A 21,733-nucleotide genomic window follows, 5' to 3' on the forward strand; every position below is an offset into this window, starting at 1 on the left:
TGGAACCGACCAGAGGGACGGCAACCCTGGACTTAATCCTCAGTGGGGACCGGGACCTGGTGCGAGATGTAAGTGTTGTTGAACCGATTGGGAGCAGTGACCACAGTGCTATTAAATTAAACATACATGTAACTGGCCAATTGCCAAGAAAATCCAACACGGTCACATTTGACTTCAAAAGAGGAAACTTCACAAAAATGAGGGGATTGGTAAAAAGAAAGCTGAAAAACAAAGTCCAGAGGGTCACATCACTCGAAAATGCTTGGAAGTTGTTTAAAAACACTATATTAGAAGCTCAACTGGAGTGCATACCACAGATCAGAAAAGGTACCGCCAGGGCCAAGAAGATGCCAGCATGGTTAACGAGCAAAGTCAAGGAAGCTCTTAGAGGCAAAAAGTCTTCCTTCAGAAAATGGAAGTCTTGTCCGAATGAAGAAAATAAAAAAGAACACAAACTCTGGCAAAAGAAATGCAAGAAGAAAATAAGGGATGCTAAAAAAGAATTTGAGGAGCACATTGCTAAGAACATAAAAACCAACAACAAAAAATTCTATAAATACATTCAAAGCAGGAGACCATCTAGGGAGGCGATTGGACCCTTGGATGATAAGGGAGTCAAAGGTGTACTAAAGAACGATAAGGAGATTGCAGAGAAGCTAAATGAATTCTTTGCATCTGTCTTCACAGTGGAAGATATAGGGCAGATCCCTGAACCTGAACTAACATTTGCAGGAAGGGATTCTGAGGAACTGAGACAAATAGTGGTAACGAGAGAGGAAGTTCTAAGCTTAATGGACAATATAAAAACTGACAAATCACCGGGCCCGGATGGCATCCACCTGAGAGTTCTCAAAGAACTCAAAGGTGAAATTGCTGATCTGTTAACTAAAATATGTAACTTGTCCCTCGGGTCCTCCTCCGTGCCTGAGGACTGGAAAGTGGCAAATGTAACGCCAATCTTCAAAAAGGGATCCAGAGGGGATCCCGGAAATTACAGGCCAGTTAGCTTAACTTCTGTCCCTGGAAAACTGGTAGAAAGTATGATTAAAGCTAGATTAACTAAGCACATAGAAGAACAAGCCTTGCTGAAGCAGAGCCAGCATGGCTTCTGCAAGGGAAAGTCCTGTCTCAGTAACCTATTAGAATTCTTTGAGAGTGTCAACAAGCATATAGATAGAGGTGATCCAGTGGACATAGTGTACTTAGACTTTCAAAAAGCGTTTGACAAGGTACCTCACCAAAGGCTTCTGAGGAAGCTTAGCAGTCATGGAATAAGAGGAGAGGTCCTCTTGTGGATAAGGAATTGGTTAAGAAGCAGAAAGCAGAGAGTAGGAATAAACGGACAGTTCTCCCAATGGAGGGCTGTAGAAAGTGGAGTCCCTCAAGGATCGGTATTGGGACCTGTACTTTTCAACTTGTTCATTAATGACCTAGAATTAGGAGTGAGCGGTGAAGTGGCCAAGTTTGCTGACGACACTAAATTGTTCAGGGTTGTTAAAACAAAAAGGGATTGCGAAGAGCTCCAAAAAGACCTCTCCAAACTGAGTGAATGGGCAGAAAAATGGCAAATGCAATTCAATATAAACAAGTGTAAAATTATGCATATTGGAGCAAAACATCTTAATTTCACATATACGCTCATGGGGTCTGAACTGGCGGTGACCGACCAGGAGAGAGACCTCGGGGTTGTAGTGGACAGCACGATGAAAATGTCGACCCAGTGTGCGGCAGCTGTGAAAAAGGCAAATTCCATGCTAGCGATAATTAGGAAAGGTATTGAAAATAAAACAGCCGATATCATAATGCCATTGTATAAATCTATGGTGCGGCCGCATTTGGAATACTGTGTACAGTTCTGGTCGCCTCATCTCAAAAAGGATATTCTAGAGTTGGAAAAGGTTCAGAAGAGGGCAACCAGAATGATCAAGGGGATGGAGCGACTCCCTTACGAGGAAAGGTTGCAGCATTTGGGGCTTTTTAGTTTAGAGAAAAGGCGGGTCAGAGGAGACATGATAGAAGTGTATAAAATTATGCATGGCATTGAGAAAGTGGATAGAGAAAAGTTCTTCTCCCTCTCTCATAATACTAGAACTCGTGGACATTCAAAGAAGCTGATTCAGGAGAGACAAAAGGAAGTACTTCTTTACTCAGCGCATAGTTAAACTATGGAATTTTCTCCCACAAGATGCAGTAATGGCCACCAGCTTGGATGGCTTTAAAAGAAGATTAGACCAATTCATGGAGGACAGGGCTATCAATGGCTACTAGCCATGATGGCTGTGCTCTGCCACCCTAGTCAGAGGCAGCATGCTTCTGAAAACCAGTTGCCGGAAGCCTCAGGAGGGGAGAGTGTTCTTGCACTCGGGTCCTGCTTGCGGGCTTCCCCCAGGCACCTGGTTGGCCACTGTGAGAACAGGATGCTGGACTAGATGGGCCACTGGCCTGATCCAGCAGGCTCTTCTTATGTTCTTATGTTAGGTGGCCTCTGTGGCACAGAGCACCTTTTATCAGCTTCAGCTGATAAAACAACTACGAACCAATCTGACAGCTTTGCGACGGTTGTATATGATCTCATAATCTACTGCAACATGGCATGTGTGAGGCTGCCTTTGAAAATAGTCCAGAAACTCCAGCTACTAGCGAAATTATCCATGGGGAATGATAAGATCTCAGCATATTAAGCCAGTCATTTTATCATCTGCATCATCAGCCAGTCCATTTCTGGGCCCACTTCAAACTACTGGTATTAACCTTTAAAACCCTCCTTGGCTTGGGACCAGTATACCGCAAGGATTGCCTCCTCCCATATATACCTGCCCAGACCTTCTGGTCTTAATCAGAGGCACTTCTCCAGATTCCCCCAAGAGAGGTGAGACAGGTGGTAACCAGGGGAAAAAGCCTTTTTGGTGGTGGCACCATGGTTATGGAATGCTCTCCCCAGAGAAGCTCACCTGGCACCCAAGTTAGGATCTTTTGGGTCCCAGGTGAAAAAACTTTCACTTTCCCAGGCCCTGGGTTTCTTTGGGAGGAAGGGTGCGATATAAATTCAATTAATAATAATAATAATAATGCCAACAACTATGGTTTTATTGCTTTTTAAGTTCTTTGAAGTATTTTGTTTTTCTGCTTGCTGAGTTTATGGTGCTGTTTTTATTCTTTTTTATGCTGCCTTGTGATGGTTTTAAGCTCATGTCTGTATTGGTCTGGTTTTGCATTGATTGTTTTAGTTTTCTATTATACAGTAGTTGCATTTTATTGCATTTAAATTTGTGAACTGCACAGACAGCATTGTTAATTGGGCAGTATATACTTGCCAAATAAATAAATAGAAATAATCAATATATTACATGACCAAACTGCTACAACCTAGAAACACATGATCAATACCACATCAAAAAAAAGGCAGAAAAAAGGGAAAGAACAGGAAAACCATACCCCCAATAAAATTATATAACTGATACTAACTGCATACATTTTCTTTTTTCAGTGTCCTTGTTCCAATAAAAACTATAAATAATTCTACATTCAATGAATTTTGGATTGTGTCTAGTCTGCCTGAATGATTATGATACATTGTTTTAGGTTTATTCATATGTTTATGACATACTAGATCTTTCAGATCCACTCTCGAAGCAAATGCTCCCTTCTAGTTTTTGAAATCTTATCTGTGAAAATATTGATAGCCATCAGCATACTGACCACTGTTAAGAACATAAGAAGAGCCCCACTGGATCAGGCCAAAGACCCATCTAATCCAACATCTTGTCCTCACAGTGACCAACCAGATGCCTATGGGAAGCTAGCTATCCCTTTCTTTTTGTTGTTGCACAACACGAAGGATCATTAAGAGAGTTAAACTAAGTATTAAATAAAGCATTATCCAGTCCATTTTTTAAATGATTTTCTTTACTTAATTTCAAAATTCTCTAAAACTGGGCAACCCAATCATACAATTGACCTCTGGGTATCGTAGTCGCGTTTCAACGCAAACACATTAAGTGTGAATGGCAGATACACATAAACACCTGTCTACACACGCTAACAACTCTAACTGCAGGTCCCCATCACACGTGTGCCAAGTATTACAGGCCTGCAGATCATACTTTATATGTCTGCTCAAGAAACTGACTTAGCCACAGCAAACATAGGTATCACATCAAGCCCCATCTGTGCTGTACATATAAAGCAGTATCATACCACTTTCAGGGGGTAAGTCATGGCTTCCCCAAAGAATCCTGGGAACTGTAGTTTCTTTAGGGTGTCAACAGGTTTAAGACACCCCTACTCCCCTCACAGAGCTACAATTCCCAGAGTTTCCTGGTCAGAGGGATTGACTACTCAGAAATATAGCTCTGTGAAGGGAGTAGGGATCTCCTAACAACTCTCAGCACCCTTTGCACACCACAGTTCCCAGGATTCTTTGGGGGAAAGCCATTACTGTTTAAAATGGAATGATAGTGCTTTAAACATATAGTGCAGATGGAGCCAAAGTGTGAAGATGTTCTAAACAGCTCATTAAAAACAAATTACATAAGAGTCTGTGGTATATGTAATGAGAAGGTTAAGAAGAGAAGATAACGTGCCTAAGAACAATCCCAAAATATAATATACACACATTTAGGTACAAATTCAAGAGCTCTGAAGTCAATAGTCTGTGTGCAGGAACTTGATTATACACTGAATTCACTGCAGGGATATACTAGTTCTGTTCATCAGGATGTACTGTGAAAAACGAACATGTTCCATTCAGTTCTGTTTAGCTTACCATACTGGCCTGGTTCAGATGTCATGCTCACCTAATCAACACATGATCGGGAACGTTCCACAGGTTTGTGCAGTCTTTCTTCTGTCCCATCTCCCATATGTGCAGCTTCACCCCTCCCTTTCATGGTTTGCAATAACTATAGATTGCCACGGCATGCAAGTTTCAGAAATTATGGTTGGTTCTAACCAGGACTGCCCCCAAATGTACAGCAAATGATGTATTTCAATTTGAAATCATGAAATCTTTAATAGAATGTGCTGCCCTAGGTCTATTATGCCTGTGGGGTTGTTAGTCAAGCCCAGACAAGATGTAATGGATAACAACTCTTGCAGTGGAAAGTGATCTGGCAAGTCAGGTTTGTTTCAAAGCCATTAGTAACTTGCTGCAAAAAGGCACATGGCTTAAATGAGGATGTATTTCCTTATGCCACAAAGGCAAGCTAAGAGTTAACCACGTTTATGATACACCAGCAAATACAAACTTGAAACAGTTCTGTAAGTAGAAAGATTCTATAGGACTTTATTACACTGAGGCCTCATTTAAAGGTTACCTTTGTAGCGCGAGGCATGTCTCACGACCTCAGCCCTGTTTATTCATATCAATCATGTGAGAGGACACAAATTGATTAGATATTACTTAGTAAGTCCTCACACAATCTGGCTACTGTTGTTGATGTCAGTAGTAGTTTGCCCTTCTCAGAGAATTTGGAGACATTAAGTTTATAGGTGGTGTGATCTCATCATGAGGAGGTGGCTCAAACAACAAGGAAACATTTCAGTTGGGCCTGGGATAAATGAAAGACTTCAGTCTATATGTACAAGCAGAGAATTCCTTTCCAACCTAGTCAGATCCCAAGAGGGAGTACAAAAAACCCATCCACAAAGTCATCCAAAAAGGAAATGACATGGCGCAACTCCATCCCAAATACTGTTGCACAGGGACAATTCACACAGTATCTTCTTAACAAAGGATCATATCTTTCTCTGCTCAAAGTTGTCACTAGAAAAATGTAAAAGACATCAGGCTTGCTAACTCTCTCCTTGCCTTGTCCAGCAGTCTTGGGCAAGGAGAGCTCCTCAACCACAATGGTTGCTCATTCCTGCTCCTCATTCTCCAGTCCTTTCTGATTTGTTATCATGGTGGCTGCTTTTCTCTATGTCAGATGTGGGGAACCTTTGGCCTCCAGATGCTGCTGAACTACAGCTCCCATCAGTCCCTTCAAGCATGGCCAATGGCCAGAAATGATGGGAGTTGTAGTTCAGCAACATCTGGAGGGCCAAAGGTTTCCCACACATGCCCTAAGTAAATGGGTGCTCTAGCACTCTTTGCGCTTGTTCTCATATATGCTGAAAAGGGTATTTGGCACTGCAGTGCATAAAATGAATTGAATATAAATGCTGAAACCCTCCAGACCAGCCATCCCCAATCTGGTACCCTCCAGATGTTTTGAACGACAATTTCCATAATCCTCAACAATTGGCCATGCTGGCTGGGACTGATGGAAGCTGTTGTCCAAAACAACTGGAGGAAATCAAGTTGTGGAAGAACATCTGGTGGAAGAACACCAGGTTGGGGAAGGCTGTTCCAGACAATTAAAAAAAAAAGTAAGATTAAGTTGTGGTTAAAGAAAGTTATTTAGATTATATAGGCAGGAGTTTGTTATTGTTTGTAATTACTGTACAGAGCATATTAAGCACTTTATAAATAATAACTGCTGCTCAGTAATAATTTAAATAAGTATATGTTTATTTTCAAGCTAAACATATGTATTCAGTCACCTTGAAGAAATTTAAATGCCTCATATTTTGCTTCTGGATAAGATTGATGTTATTCAAATAAAAAATTAGGTGTTGTTTCAGTTCTTGTTTTTTGTTAGGTGGCACCCTATACTCATTTTAGACTGGTAGATGTGCTGTTTCATTTTATTTATTAGAGCTTATAGATAACACCAGCCAGAGGGGTGCACATCAGAGTCCTTCCTTTTCATCCCTTAAAAACAATTTTCTTTGCTGTTGGCCATTTGAATTTTGGGGGAAATTAAGAGCAATGCAGTGCAAGAAGCTACAATTAGAAGAGAAATAATAGAAACTAAGAATTCTTAATAGGCCTACTCTGTCTTGTGGTCATTCTTTATATAATAAATTTAGAAAGGCACAGTTTTAGAATACCAGAACAGCATATATCAACATTAACATTCCAGCAGCCCCTATCAACAAATGAGGACATTAACAGTGCAATCCTATACGTTTCTACTCAAAATTCCCATTGGACTCAATGAGGTTTACTTTCAGAAAACTGAATATTTAATTGCAGCCATATTCACCTAGTAGCCCCATTCCTATCAGCACTCTGTCCTACAAGAAAGTAAAAGATAGAACAGAGTAGAAGTTCATTTACCCCTCATTTAAGAGATCTATTGCAAGTTTGACTAAAATTATATATAAGCTTGGACAGACAGGCAGATTTTTCAGTGAGACAAAATCAGAAAGTTTGAAAAATTACAGAGACGTTGAGCTGAATAGAAGCAATGTGATTGGTCTTTAAGCATATACTTGAAAACCAAACTGACATTTTTCTGTTTGTTTAGCAGCGTTCAAACAGCATATTGTGGGTCAACTTTGAATGCATACTCAGTTTAAATGTCTTTTACTTTAGTAGAGAAACCCTGTGAAAAGTAGAATTGCATGTGGAAATATCAAGGATACTGCGTCAATCAGTATTTGTTCATGCTTTAATTGTTAAAAATCTTCATATGTTTTTGAAAAATAATCAAGTTTTAATAAATGAAAAAAGTGACAGAAACAAACAACTAATTTCCACAAACTAATTTCTTCCGGTACACAGTGGATATAGAAGACAGTGAAATTGACTGCAAAGTCTGCCTTTCCAATCCCAACTTTCTATCCCTGGGTGAATAAGAGTCTTCCATCAGCTCCCCCCAATCTTGTAAGTGAGGGTATTTAACATAAATCTTTTCTATTGCTGTTTGCAGCTAGTTCTTATCAAGTAAACTGACATGTCTCAACAAAGTGAAAGCACTGTTTTCAAAGCCAGACTTCCTCATTAAATTATTCTGCTGGCTGTGTGTTCTTATTAAAAATGTATATAGATCAGATATCTGCAGTAACTATTACTAGCTTAGCCTTTTCTGTTTTATATAAGAGTTCTACAATAGTTGCAAGTTTAAAAATAACATTCCAAGTCAATCACTATATCAAATTATGGAGATGTGGACTGTAATACGTTACAATTTCCTCTGTACATTTATAAAGAAACACATGCCTCTTAAAATTATGGTTGATGCTAAATTTTAGTGGCAAGCATTGTTAAAACAATCACATTTACATTACAGACTTACCTGGGAGTAAGTCATATTGAACACAGTGGGGCTTGTTTCTGAGAAAACTGGCACAGGGTTGTGCAGTCAGTTTAAGCTGACATCCTCCTAAGAAATAATGTTTTAATTCCATAAACTCCTTTCAAATCTATCTGTTGCAAAGTTCATTGATCCCCCTTCCCAGATACACAGGATTCAGTTTGACACGCAATACTTTTTAGAAATATTGACAGCTTGTTTCTTCAGAAAAATATTTGTGAATGTTATTTTTCAATAGATCTGTCCTATTACCCGTACAGACACAAAACAATTTGAACTGCTTTAAATTGAATCCATTCAATAAACACACACACACACATCCCTACACTGACTCTTTGTACACGGGGGGGGGAATCTCTTTTTTCTGACCCCCTAAGCAACACATATGGTATGCAGCATACTGCAGCAAACTCTTTAAACATTCAGTAAAGGAAAATCTGTCTCCTACGTACCTTGTAGAGCTCTGTCTATTTGACACTTTAAGCACACAAACAGAATACTATAATGCTATAGTGGTCATATCTTTTAGATTGCATCATGATGATGAATAAGTCTCCAGTGAAATAATTACTGCCGCTTATTTTCTCCCGCCTCTCCGAAAGCCATATGCCATATAATACTGTAACCAATCACACAGAAGTTCAGCAGCTCTACTGGTCTTACACTGGCTGGAATGCAATGATTGACAAGGCAGTAGGGCTTGCCTAATGTGCAAAAACAATGCATCCATGCCAATGAAAAAAGGAATCTCCCTGGAAAATGGTGTTTCTGAGAAGGTAAAATGACGCCTACAAGAAACTGAAATACTAGAAGGAGGGGGAAACAACAAAAAACAACGCCACCACATGCTAAAGCACCGTACTCACTTGTGGGGTGGTTACAGACTGCTTTGCAAGAAAACACACAAGATTATACACAAATACCAAAGGAAATAAATTACATTTTACAATTGGAGTAAAAATTAAATCCCACTATCCTTTTTCTCAGCAGTCATATTGGCATGTAAAGGAAGTAAATGGGTTAGAGGTAACAGAATGCCATCTGCTGGAGCTGAGATTTGTTCATGCATATTAATCCAAGTACTCTAACCTTCACTTTTAAAAAAGGTTGCCAAAATAAAGCTGATTTAGACTACAGTACAAGTTTATAATCTCCACATTGCTGTGGAAGTTGCATTTTTCTTAGAGATACATGTTATCACAAACAACATAACTTACTTTCACTGCACTTGTTTCTCTTCTAAGATTTAAAACGAGTTTATATTTTTAAAGTTACATTTAGCACGCATGAAGCAGTAAAAGGCCTGAAAGACTGCTTCCATCCCTGCAGACCCTCTTGGGTGTTTATATCAGTAGAGGGGGGCCCTCTTGGTAGTTCCACCACCCTCAAAAGTTCAGAGGTTGGCAGCCCAAGAGATAACATTCTCTGTGGCAGTTCCTAAATTGTGGAATTCCCTCCCCACAGAAGTGTGTCCAGCACCTTCATTGTACAGCTTTCTTCACATACTGAAGACACACCTCTTTACTGTAGTCTTTGACAGTTGATATATATATTTTTAGGACCCACTCTATTTTTCAGATGTAAATTGTTTTAACTTATTTTAATAGCGTATTATATTGTTGTAACATGCTCTGGGAACTATGATGAAGGGCAGGTAAGAAAGCCTATAAATGAATAAATGGAAGAGGAAACTATAAAAGATATAACTTCCAATCATGTGCAAAATGGGATGCTAAGGTATTTCTGTTGCACAATATATTTGTGTTTCTAATTAGTTTCCAGGAGTTCTTTTATGCGCTTTATCACCTCAGCATACACTACTGTTCAAAGTCACTTCATACCACTGTTCAACCAATATTTAATGGGCATTTTTGCAACAGGTGAAAGTGATAATAAATGAAACCACTAATCATAAAAAAATAAAAAGGCAAGAAATCAGAAATACAATACCAAATGAAGTCAGCAAAACCATCCAAACGTCTGTTGAAAAAGAAAAGATTTCAAATGTTGCAAAACCTACTAAGGATGTGAACTTCCTCAGGCAGGGCATTTGAGAGCTCGATAGGCTACCACAGTAAAGGTCCTGCTCCTAAACTGCCATCATCCTAATCTGATGAAAGGATGGAAGAGTGTGTGCAGCACTTATTGACCTGATATCAGAGGATGTGTGGGCTCATGATGCGTATATTCAGGAACAAAAACCAAAACAAGAAAAATAAAATAAGCACCAATAATAAAAATCTACTAATTTTGTTTCAGTTTATCCCTTTCATTTGCAGGGCTGGGCAGACAAAAGAAAAACATAAAAGTAAATGGACAGTACAGGGCAGTCACATTTATTGAGAATGTAAGAACTTATCTATAACAGTGAAAATGGCTGTTGAAAACTTTGTATTCTTTGATTAATCATATGCAATTCATCACAATGGTTATTTTATAACATTTTATTGAATTATTAAAATATTTTTCTTTATGAAAAAATACAAATGTAAAAGTAAACTGACAGCTTAACAGTGAAATTGTAACCAGAACTACTCAGAAGTAAGTTCTATTGAATTCAGTGGGCCTTACTCCCAGGTAAGTGGGGCATGATTGCAGCCTTAGGCTACAATCCAATATACACTTACCTGGGAGTAAGTCCCACTGAACCCAATGGAGCTTAATTCTGAGTAGACATATATTGTAGTTCAATGGGACTCCCAGGTGTGTATTGGATTGCAACCTAAGGGCACAATCCAACTCACCTGTCCACTGGGCTGGGGGAAGTTGGATGCCATGGACCCCTGGCTGTGCTGGCAGGCTCCCAGCACTGCTGGCCTCTGTCAGTAGCAGACTGTGATATTCCTATATATTAGTGTATATATGGTAAGTGCTGGTTGTTTAGAGTATACATGGTAAGTAGTGAAAGAGGAGGGGGAGTGAATGGGCAATAGAATGCTTGATGATTGGCTGAATGTTTAAAATGGCTGACAGTATAAATGAAAGGATGACAGGTAAATCTGGGTGAATGTGAGGTGGTGAATTGTGGAATCTGGGGAAAGAAGAGAAAGAGTGGATTGCTTGGTGGGGTTTGAGAGAGTTGTTTGCCAGGAGAGAGTGAAGAAGGAGGGGGGTGGAGTTCAGATTAGTATTGAGTAAAACCATATGCTTATGTGCCTTAAAAAGAAATCTTGTTAATCTTGTTAGCTTTGTTATCTTTAATAAATACTTAATTTGGTTTACCCAAGGCCTGATCCTTGGCTGGGGTTTCACAGACCAGAAGGGAGGGTAAGGTAATGACCAAGGCTGAAGGGGAACTGTAACAAACGGTGGCAGCGGTGAAGAGAATAACAATACCAGTATTCAGAGTCTCTGGGAATACTAGTATTGGGACGTTACTGGTGGTTGCCTAGCAGGGGGATCTGTTGAGATCTGTGCTAGAGCGGATAGGTAAACCATAAGAGAGTGCGGTCCGGACTGGTGGAGTCCCTGGTGGTGCCTAGAGACAGGCAGTAACCACGTGCAGGTAGGAACCTGACAGGGAGAGCCAGGGAAGGACGCATCACACAGACCTCCGCTGCGGCTGAGCCACAGCACCGCCAAGAGCCTGCCAGTGATGCCAGGGGTCCGCCAGGAACAGCCAGCATGGCAGACAGAGGGCTGACGGAAGCTAGTGGACGCCCCCAAAATGGGGCGTTTCAGGAGCGTGGCAAGGGTGTAGCCACAGGAGTTTGGTGGCCTCCCCCAGATCCTGATCCACCCAGAAATTCCACTGGCCCAAAGGCCAGCACAGTAAAAACATTTCCATGGCGGTGTACAGGGGCTGCTTACTCCCCAGGAGGCTTGTTCGTTTGAGCCCGCGCTTCCCAACAGGCTCATGAACATGGCTCCCAATGGAGCCAGCATTCAGCCAGGGTGGTGGGTCTGGATCCCACGGGGCTTTCTGCCGGACCCCCTTCTGCCAGCTCCCCGTCATTTGGATTGCTCTGCCTGTCTCTAAGCTAAGAACCGAGGGAGGTGTCCTGCCCAGAGTCTGAGACATGAGACAGAAGCGAGGTTTAGTTTAATTGTCGTTTTATTAGTGTGATGGTTACATCCAAAGCAGTACGCTTCATAAACCTGTCTACTCTGACTCTTCATAAACTTCATAAACCTGTCTACTCCCTAAGTAGTCTACCTAATCAGTCTCCGCAGCGTGGGGACAGTTGACTCAGCACTAGAGCCTGGGTAGGCAGCTGCTTAAGTAGGTAAGGTCTTCACCCATAAACAACGGCTCCTCCAAAGTTCCACCCTCTGAAAGTCCCTCTTCTTGTGCTTTGCTAGGTGATAGTGCGACCTCAGGGAGTGGGAAGCTTGTTGGCAGGGAAGAATCTGAAGTGCCGGGTGGGGATTCCTGCGTGGGTGGGGTTGGTGTGCGTGAAGGGTCTCTTCCCAACGGCTCAGGCAGGGGGCTCACAGATGGGGCGGGACCTGCCTTGATGGGGGTGCTGGCCGAGGAAGTCTGTGGACTGGCAGAGTCCCCCCCCTTCAACGCCCCCAGGGACCTCGTCCTCATCTGACTCCTCTCCCTGATCTAACTCGCCTTGCGCCTGGGGCGCAACAGGAGGAGAAGGGGGCACTTGGGACAATGGGAGAGGGTGATAAATTGAAACTAGGACAGGAATTCCTCTGGTCATTTGAAAAATTGCCCAGACAAGTGATATCTCGGCTGAATTATTCATATATTTTTGATAAACATACCTAACATATAGCTATATTTAAACATCAAAATATATTAGTTTATGGCACTTCCTGGGTACTTTGCTTCACTGCCAAACTAGTACTTTATGAATAAACAGTTGCTTTATGATCCTTCCTACACTTCAGTGATCAATGGCTAATATATATGTTCAACAAGATATTAACCTAGACCACCCTTATTTTCAGCCATCAAAGGGTTAACATTTGATGTTAACATTTGACATTTAATAGTACTCAGAGAAGCTAATGGGATCCATTCTAGTCATGAATGAGATGCTGGAAGAGAAACAGAATTCAGAAAGGAGTACACAAGGGTCCCAGACGGAGGAAAAGGTAAGATAGTATGAGATCAGTAAAACAGTAGAGAAGTCAGAACAGGTCTTGGAAATAGCATTCAAGATATTCAAAACCTTGATACTAACCAGATGGCCTCCCATGTTCACTAAGGACCACTCCACATATACGAGTCTTACAATGTGTTTTGGAATACACTCAGTCTTGGACTTTGGTGAGTTTCCAACGTGAGAGAATTCCACAATTTCATCACAGCCCAAGAACACATCTCCATATACTGTTGCATCACATGTAGTTTGGATCCATGTCCCTCCTGGCTGATTAGCCCACCAAGGCTGAGCTTGGAATGTTACTGATCAGATCAAACATCTCCTTTATAAAACAATGCTGAGCAAGGATAACTTTGCAAACTCCAGATTTGTCCTCAACTGCCCCATTTTCGGAAAATGTATTGAATGCATGGTGGCAGAGCAACTTCAGGGACATCTGGATCAAGCACCACATCTGGATGAAGCTCTACATTTGGATGAGCCACCTGTGTGATAGTCCAGAGCTTTGCAGTTGGGATCATCAATATGCTGCTGAAACCCAGTTCTATAATTCATTAACTAAACAGCCAGGGGATGCTACCTTAGCCTAAAGCCAGTGTTGGGAGTTAATGGTGAAATGGATAAGGTTGATTAGGCTGAGACTAAATGCAGACATGACTGAGTTGGTGCTGGTGGAGGGACTAAATAGCCAAGGGACATTTTACTTTAGTCAATACAGTTGCTATTATTCCATCAAAAGGCTCATAAAACAATGTTGCTCCAACCTGGACTTAATGCTGCACCTGGCAGGAGTGTTTTCTATCGCTTACATCTACTGCACAGGCTACACCCCTTCTTGCAGAAAAGGCTTCCTGTCCTCATACATGATTCTGTTAACCCATTGAGATCTCTGGGGGAGGCTCTTCTCCACAACCTTCTACCATCTGAAGTTCTGTCCATCTTGAAGTGCCAAGTACAAAAGTATATTATGAAAGTCCCCAAGGTTTTAGACCCAACTGATAAGAGAAGGCCAATCCCTGTCCCTGCCATACCCATTTAGGTCACAATGCCTGTCAATCTTCATTAATTCAATTTAATCTGGATGCAGTTTTGGTAAGCAGACATGTATGGAATCCTTTACTGTATAGCTAACTGCAGTGAACACTTCACACTTCAAGATCTGAGGACTGCTTTACATTTTAAGGTAAACCTAAGATGTTTTGCATGTACAGCTAAAAATATGAAGTGTGACTGCAACAAACTTGTATTTGCAAATGTATGAATCTCACAGGTACTCTGTTGAAAATATACCATTCAACAAATCTGCCTAGCCTGAGCATAATATTCAAAATGCCTCCAAGTCACATGAAAAACTTTGATCTCTTCAGCATATTGCAAGGGTTGGGAACCTGTGATGTTGTTGGACTACAACTCCCATCATCCCTGACTATTGGCGATGCTGGCTGGGGCTGTCAGCAACTCCTGTCAGTCCAACAGGATCTGGAGCAGAGCTTGGAAGATTACTTTTAAAAAGTAATAAATTACAGTTGCAGTTACATGGCCCAAAAAAGTAGTAATTACCGTTAAAATTATAATTGCTCTGAAAGTAACTGATTACTTTACTTTTCCTCCAAAGTAATCACTACAATTACATTTCAGTTACTTTGAAAAGATGCCTACAAGGTGCTGGCCTTGGCTGCTACACATCCAAGTAGCCTAAAACAACATTAAAAATAAACCAACACATACAGAGGTAGTAGAATAATTATTTTTATTCATAAGATAGCAATGGTGGTCTCTCTGCTGGTAAGGGAGGTGGGGAGGGAGGCTGAAGCCACTACTCAGATCTTTGCACATCAAACCAAGTGCAACCCCCCCCCCTCAGCCAGCAAGCATAATTTCTTTCACTTAACCACCTCCCGGACCCTGCCCTGCCACCAATTCAGGGACACTCACTCAAGCAAACATTTTCCCCTGAGATGCAAAAAGTTAAAATACTTCAAATGCAGCACAGTCGTCAGAGAGGGTGGTGGGGGCCACTTTGTGTGCCAAGTGCAAACACAGTATTCGCACTCGCGCTCTCTCACTCGCGCTCTCTCACTCGCGCTCTCTCACTCGCGCTCTCTCACTCGCGCTCTCTCACTCGCGCTCTCTCACTCGCGCTCTCTCACTCGCGCTCTCTCACTCGCGCTCTCTCACTCGCGCTCTCTCACTCGCGCTCTCTCACTCGCGCTCTCTCACTCGCGCTCTCTCACTCGCGCTCTCTCACTCGCGCTCTCTCACTCGCGCTCTCTCACTCGCGCTCTCTCACTCGCGCTCTCTCACTCGCGCTCTCTCACTCGCGCTCTCTCACTCATCTTTCACCTCCACAGTTCTTTATCTCCATTCTGCTGCTGCCTCCTTCTCCTTTATTCATGTTCTTCACCTCCGGCTTCTTTTTCCCTCCACTCCATTCTTCACCACCACTATCCGTTTTTTTAAATAATTGTTTTCTCTACTCCACCCCATCTCACTCTCCGCCTCCTACCCATCCACAGAGCATGAGGGAAGAGGGACACTGCACAGAAGCCCAGTTTAAGGGACATGATTTTCATCCACAAATCCCCCCCCAAAGTAATGCGCAAAAGTAATGCTGGAAACATTACAATTACTCCACAGAAGTAGTAAAATTACTCCTAGTTCTATTACAATCAAAATGTAAAGAAATTACCCACTCGCTACTCAGAAAAGTAATGAATTACAAGTAATTCGTTACTTGTAACTTAGTTACTTCCAAGCTCTGATCTGGAGAGCCAGTGGTTCCCCATCCCCCACATACTGGTTCCAACCTATTCCTATAATTTCACCTGGTAGATTCATAAGTTGGGCAACGAAGATACAGCTCCTCTTAGAGAAAATCTGAAGGGATAATTAGCAGTCATATACATCATCACCATTTGGCAGGTACTGACAAGTCCCCTCGCCAGGACATCAGGAACAAAAATTGTTCCCCCTCTGAAGAGCTCCCAACCAGACCCAAATTTTCCATGAATAAAAATAATGGAAGGATGAGGAGGTAGCTGTCTCCTTTCACAAGGTGCACCTACTCTAAAGCATTATCTCACTATTTTATAGGCAGAATCCACAGGAACAGCAAACTCCAAGAACAGAAGGTGGAAAATAGGTATATTTGCATGACAATTCACTCCTCTGTGGAGGTTTTTTTCTGAGGCTTGCCTGATAAGATAGCACAAGTAGAGGATTTCTTTCAGGCATATTTAACTATAAACTTGTCTTTATCTTATTATTTTACTTTTTATGTTTTCTCTCTCACACACCCCCCCCCATCTGCTTTGTGTAATATTTGCCTTATCAAGAGTTCTGGAGAACTAGAAAGTTTTCCATTAATTTGTGACATTTGGGTTGATCCTAATTAAAGGAGTTCTGTCATTATAAGCCACAAAATTCTATAGCTTAAAAAAATGGCAAGTGTTAAGCAAACAGCTTGAAACCTGGGATGCATGATCTATCTGATGAATTCTATGAATGTGCCATATTTCAAACTGATCCAATAAAAATTGCCATAGCTAGAGAAAGTTTAAAAAATTCTAAAAATTGACACATTGAGCCTTTTTACTTCCAATTTTTAATCAGGCATTTCATATCATTTTTGTGAAAACTGCTGATGTATTTTATTCAGGCTTGTTGAGGAAAGTACTCCATCACTGATTTGGTGAAGTTCTGGGTAGTGGTTCAAAAAGGTATTAAGCTTCTCCTACCCAATTAAAATCTATGATAGCAACTACAGGCATATAGCAGTGCAAGCACAGAACAATTGTTTTTAAGTGAAAAGTTCACTATGTGTATGTGTGGTTTTGTGGTTGCATGGAGTATGGGTAGCTACACAAGTTTCTCAACCTTCAAAATGTGCCCATGAGCCCAAAAGCAAATGGCGACCCCTTGACTAACAATGCAACCCCTCACAAGTGAGGGAAGAGGTGGGTGGAGAGCTCAAGAAAGCCTAAACTCAACATGGTTCAAAAATAAGCTGATCCACTTCCAAATGTTTGGAGAAGGAGCTTAACTTATGACTGGCCAACCCAATGTGAGCCAGAGGAGAGGACGCTCATCTCTACGTTTATCTTGCCATTGGAAAATATTTGTTCATGCTTTTAATTTTATCCTCAGAGGCTGTACACTTGCCTTCTTAGCCCACACCGAAAAGTTTTAAAAGTGTTCTCTCTCCCTGAAGAGAGACTATTTCTGCAGAAGGGCCAGCTCAGATTCATTCAAGCTCATGCAAGTAGTGCTAAACCCTGGTTTAGCAACGCATATAAATGCAGCCATTGTGAAAAGGCAGAAGCCCTGTTTTTCCATGAACATCTGGTGTTCTGTGTCATTCACTGACAGTCTATTGACAAATACCAGCTTTACGGAATGGGTTAATACATGTGGAAAGAAGGAAAAGATTCTGCTTGGCGATGGCTGCATCTTCCTGTGCCAATCGGTAGGGTGTGTTTGCAGATTTAAAAATTCTGCTCAAAGAGAAATCTTTGAGAAAAAGAATATGCGTGCAACAAGTTGCAACCTGGATGAGAATATGAGCAGAAAAGAAGAGGATTGATGACACATCTCGAGGAAGCACTCTTTCTTTATCCACATGTCCCTGTTAAGATGATATTTAATAAAAAACTGTATTCATCTCTGAGTTGAGCCTTGCATGATCTCAAAGTGCACTTTTCCCATGAAACATAGCTACAACCCCCCCTTATGGCACATGAAATTAGGAGGCAACAGGGCAATATCATTATTAGATGCTACACTATCATTTTTATCCAGAGAAAATTTAAATTGCAATCCACACATTGTTTTCTCCCACTGAATTCAATGGGACATTCCCAAGAATATTCAAGGCACGTAATTTTCAGATAGCTGTCACAATTCACCAGGGAAAATTCCCACATTTCTGGAGGAAATGAACAGATATGCAACACAATCCTTTGCATGTTTACTCTGAACTAAGTTCTATTGTGTCCACAAACTCTTACTCCCTAGTTACTAACTCTCTGTGTAGGACTACAGGTTTAGATTTAACCAATGAATGCAGTCCTAAACTCATTTATTGGAAGTATGTTCTACTAAAATTGATTGAACAACATTAGGCGCCCACCACCTTCTCACTATATATAGGTTCCGTACATCCTAAAAGTGATTCCAAGTCCAAGGCATCCATGCAGGGCTAATTTTAAAACATCTAAAAATACCCTTTAATAAAACATTTATTTCAATGTTAATAAAATTATTATTGGGGCATAATAATTCAGAACTTCGAAAGTTCACTGAAAGTCTAAACACCACAGCTCAGCAGTTTGAAACATGTTACATTTGATAAAAACCACAATTTAGTTCAGTTTTTAAATGAAGTTTAAAAGTTTTCATATATTTAACAATTTTTAAGCTGCTTTTTTAAAGCAAAGCCCTCACAAGGTAACTTACAAGCAAAATACAGTAAGATCATTAAACCAAATAAACAAAGATAAAGCAGCAACTTAAAGGCACCAGGACAGAACCAGAAAAAAAAAGAACCAGAAAACACTGCTTGTTGTATTGCCATTTTTTCCAAAAAGTTGACAATTGTGGAATACATTTAATGAGGTTTTATAACATTTTATCATCATCTTAATCTGGGGACTCTCCCTAGGCAACAATCTTGTTCCATTAAATGGGAGGGTTTTTATAACCAGGAGGGCCCTGGGTTGTACCTTTTTGTTCCTGCCCATCAGGGGAGATACACCCAGGGAGGGAGGCCTCTAACTGGCACATGGAGCCAACCATCACCACCAGCCCTCGTTGGACTGGGAACCCAGACTGGATGTGGGTGCAGATCTAAATAAAAATATCCTTTCCACCATGCATGGTCTGGATGGAGCATGTCACTTTCCATCCATCTTGAGAATGTATATCTGCATCCACTGATTTCATGTAACTTTGCTGTGTATGTCAGGACTGGGGGCTGCTCCAAAAAAATTAATGTGGGTTTTATCATTTATTCCAGTTGTGGAGGGGGAGACTGCAATCACACAGCACAAATCTAAGCATATGTCCTATCCTAGGAAGTAAATCTCAGTGATTTAAATCAGACTTAGTTTGAAATCCTATGTATACTTAACTGGCAGCAAGGCTGCAATGCTAAACATGGTTATTAGGGAGTAAGCCCTACTGAACATAGTGGGACTTACTTCTGAGTAACATACATAGGATTGCACTATGAATCTTGCTGATGCTCCATTCTATTAAGCATGCACAGGATTGCAGCGTCACTTTCACTTTCACAAATGCAATCTTTTCTTCCATTGAAACTACATTATAATGCTCTAACCATAATAGGTTTTAAATGAATTATGGAGGGGGAACGAGGCTACCATCTCAATGCAGCCTGAAAGTCTGAAGTCTTATTTTTATGTATAATTTCTCTGCCTCTAGTGTTCCATTTTCTTTAACCTTCCCCCCTCATAGTTCTGTCAGCAGATTCTTAACAGTGGAGAGAACAACATATTTTACTGTCTCCACATTCCATGTTTCTTGCATAGAATCACTTCTGCAAACACAGTGTTCTTATGAGTGTTACTTTTTGCACCAGTCTCACCAGCAGCTGGAGCTACAGAAGTGGGAAGCAAAGCGTTTAAGAAACACTACTGTATAGAACACCTTGCAAGCAAGCTGTCTCCCTTGCTCAAACGAACTCAGTCAAACATAATGAACATTAGTGCTGCTCACTGCTACCAAAGCACAAGGTTGCCAAATGCTGAGTTAACAAAACTACGAATCATCACTGAACCAAAAGTAATATGGGATATGTCGCTTTCTTTCCGCACGTTCTTAGAAGGCTGAAACTGTTCTACCCTGAATAGGCAGCCGCTCTACTTTCTTCTTTTTCTTCTTCACACAAGGGCAGACACTGATTTGTCTAAAGTTTCTTAAACTGTTGAAAATAAATGCTTGCGTACCTCGTTCAAACGGATCCCAACGCTTTAAGTTACATATGTTACTCATTACTTGGGTAGCGGCGGGGAGATGAGGAAAAAGATTTGAAAAAGACCTGAGTCAGCTTCCCTCTTCAGCAGAGCATGGTATTATTATGAGGGGGGCGCAGGGGGACCTTAAAGTAGACCAAGCCGGCTTTCCCCTGTACAGAAAACGACCAAAAGGAAAGGGATCTGGTTCCCATGGGTTTTAGTCTTATCTACGTAAGAACTACCCCCCCCAAAAAAAGCAAGCGAGCGAGAGGCTGACATTCTACTTCTCCACACATATTCTCTTGAAAGAAATGTCTCCCCCAATTGACTTCCATCAATTACTTAGCCTGCCGGGACTCCTCGAACAGATTTCAAGGCGTAAGGAAACCGGCTAGTCAGGGGTTAAATTACAGCACCACCACGGGCGCGAACTGTTTCTTTTTCATTTTCTGTTTTAGTCCCTTCCTAAGACGAACACACCAATGCGAAACTAGAGTCCAGAGGGTAAACAGGACGCCTGGCAACGCCACTCGCCCTCGCCACATCTATTGCGCATGGAACCTGCACTCATCTCCATAGCACCCGTTGTGCGCTGGCGTACGAATATGCAACGCTCTCTCTCTCACTCTCACTCTCTCTCTCTCTCTCACACACACACACACACATCAGTGTTCCCTACGTGCGTCCACCCCGAGAGGCCAGAGTCCTCTCCTCAGCCCACCACCCACACCTGGTCACACACCAGGCGGGCAAAGCACATTCTGCTCGCCGCCTCTCCAAGATCTGCCACCCACTCCTTGTTCTTGGAAGGAGCTGGCGCTCCTCCCAAAAGTCCCCGCCGTTTCTCTCACCTGCTGAGGACACCAAGCCGTAGCCGCGCTTTCGGAGCACAGCGCGAACTGCAGGAACTTGTCAGCTTTCCCGGAGCGGCGGGGACGGCCGCTGGGGACTGGCTGAACCAGACCCTCCCCAAAGTGTTGAACCAAAGCGGTAGCACCGCCTCTATCCTCCTTCTCACAGAGCCGCAGCCCCCATGAAAAGGCCGCCCAGGAGACGCGGTGCGGCGTGAACCAGGAACGGCTTTCCCTGAGGCGGAGGCCGTCCTGACGCTCCTCCTCCCTGGACGCCTCTCCGTTCCATCCCCGGATGCCTCCGTGCGCCTGCGGAAACTCTCTCTCCTTACTGCGCGTAGTCACATAGATACAGACTCACACTTGCAGTTATATGGACAACTCCTGATGTCTGAAGCGAAGGGGGGAGGGGTTGCCAGCTTGCAGCTATCATCCTACCCGCCCTTTAAAGCCATACGGCCCATGTCTGGGAGGGGGACTCGGGCGAAGCGTGACGTTGGCGGAGATAAAGTTCTCGCGCGCGGCGTTTAGGCCTACCGCTTTTAGATTCCTGCAGTTCGGAGAATGTTCCAAGGTGGCGGGAGCACAAAGGTTCAGGCTGTGAACAAGGGATGGGGGGGGCAGTGGAAGCAGCTTTACCACTATAGTAGGGAACACTGGCCTCGATCCTGCTTCCGCAGTTTGTTAACCGTAACGAGGTCATG

At 42.1% G+C, this 21,733-nt stretch overlaps 1 protein-coding gene across 8 annotated transcripts in view; it reads right to left on the reverse strand.

Moving 5' to 3' along the window:
• MBNL2 (muscleblind like splicing regulator 2) overlaps window positions 1-21,430 on the reverse strand; it is a 96,535-nt gene extending 75,105 nt beyond the window's left edge. For 2 of the 8 annotated variants that reach the window (XM_061630067.1, XM_061630069.1), the window contains exon 1: window positions 21,030-21,428. The gene's annotated coding sequence lies outside the window, so the exon portion shown is untranslated. Of the gene's footprint in view, window positions 1-8,123; window positions 8,180-21,029 lie in introns of those variants that run through there. The other 6 variants (XM_061630070.1, XM_061630071.1, XM_061630068.1 and 3 more) reach the window with 4 other exon arrangements.
• Window positions 21,431-21,733: the final 303 nt, after the last annotated feature.

This window comes from Rhineura floridana, chromosome 5 (genome assembly GCF_030035675.1).
Source record: "Rhineura floridana isolate rRhiFlo1 chromosome 5, rRhiFlo1.hap2, whole genome shotgun sequence".
NCBI lineage: Eukaryota > Metazoa > Chordata > Lepidosauria > Squamata > Rhineuridae > Rhineura > Rhineura floridana.